Source organism: Loxodonta africana, chromosome 7 (assembly GCF_030014295.1).
Source record: "Loxodonta africana isolate mLoxAfr1 chromosome 7, mLoxAfr1.hap2, whole genome shotgun sequence".
In the NCBI taxonomy this organism is placed as follows: domain Eukaryota; kingdom Metazoa; phylum Chordata; class Mammalia; order Proboscidea; family Elephantidae; genus Loxodonta; species Loxodonta africana.
This window is the reverse complement of record NC_087348.1, coordinates 80,411,988-80,413,572: the sequence shown is the minus strand read 5'-3', so window position 1 is coordinate 80,413,572 and position 1,585 is coordinate 80,411,988. Positions and strand designations below refer to the sequence as shown.

Here is a 1,585-nt window from a genome sequence, read left to right as displayed (position 1 = left end):
CTACTTTTTTTTTTTCCACATTAGAAGAATCTGAAGTCCATGTACTTCACGGACAAAGTCTCTAGTATCATTTTTTTCTAGACCTAAATAAAGCACCTTCCAGAAAACTGCCCTTAGTTCTTTTGTCCTGAGTGCATAGACCATAGGGTTTAGGACAGGGGGCATGATGTTGGGTAGCACATTGAGTAGAACTGGAGTAAAAGTGGTCTTACTCTCTGCCAAGTGAGTTACTGAAATCACTACAAGAACGGTGTAGAAGAAGAGGATGAGGATGAGGTGGGAGGTACAAATGCTTAAAGCCTTGGATGCAGCTTCAGCTGAGTTCAGTCTAAGTACAAATCACAGGATCAAAGTATATGACAATACGATAAGACTTAGGTCACTCCCCATGCCAAGCCATGCCAGAACTAAATGACAAATGCTCTTTGGTCTCCTGTCATCACAAACCAGGCTTGTGACCCCAAGGTTGGAGCCCAGGCAATGGTCAGTCTCATTCCTGGAGCAATAATTGCACTGGGCTGCAAGGACAGGCACAGGAGTAATGGAAAAGCCATTTCTAAGTACCGTGAACAGAGTGGTTTTTAAGATCAAGGGATTGGTGACAGCTGATGGGTAGTGAAGAGGATGACAAATAGCTATGTATCTGTCTTAGTTATCTAGTGCTGCTATAACAGAAATACCACCAAGTGGGTGTCTTTAACAAAGAAAAATTTATTTCCTCACAGTAAAGTAGGCTAAAAGTCCAAATTCAGGGTGTCAGCTCCAGGGACGGCTTTTCTCTCTGCCAGCACTGGAGGAAGATTCCTGGTCCTCAAACTTCTCCTGGTCCAGGAACTTCTCAGGCACAGGGACCCCAGGAACAAAGGATGCTGTCTGCTTCTGGTACTGCTTTCTTCGTGGTATGAGGTCCCCAACTCTCTGCTTACTTCCCTTTCCTTTTATCTCTTGAGAGATAAAAGGTGGTGAAGGCCACACTCCAGGGAAACTCCCTTTACATTGGATCAGGGAGGTGATCTGAGTAAGGATGATGCTGCAATCCCACCCTAATGCTCTTTAACTTAAAATTAGCCCAGTGCCGTCGAGTCGATTCCGACTCATAGCTACAATCATAAAATGGAGGACAACCACACAGTATTGGGAATCATGGTGTAACCAAGTTGATACATTTTTAGGGGGGCAAAATTCAAACCATGACAATTATCTATCAACAGCTATGCAGAGGAAGATACCAGACTCCATGCTGACAAAAGCAGCGAATGGCATATATCTGAGCAAAACACTCAGGGAGGCTAACAACCTTGGCGTTATACCAGAAGATGGCCAGGATCTTGGGCATGATGGTGGTGGCCAAGCCCGTGTCCACAACAGAGAGGATGCCTAGGAAATAGACCATAGGCTGCTGCAGAGTAGAGTCGTGGCAGATTGTGATGAGGATGAGTGTGCTAGCACCAATTGCTGGGAGGTAGAGTAGTGCCAATGGCAAGGAGAGCCAATGTTGCCAGCTGTGAATGCCTGGGAATCCCATCAGGATGAACTCAGACACCTGGAATTTGGTGCTGTTGGGGAATTTGAGAGCTGCACACAT

General features: G+C 45.6%; 1 pseudogene; it reads right to left on the bottom strand.

The window, feature by feature from the left end:
• Window positions 1-1,585, bottom strand: LOC100665292 (olfactory receptor 56B1-like; annotated as a pseudogene).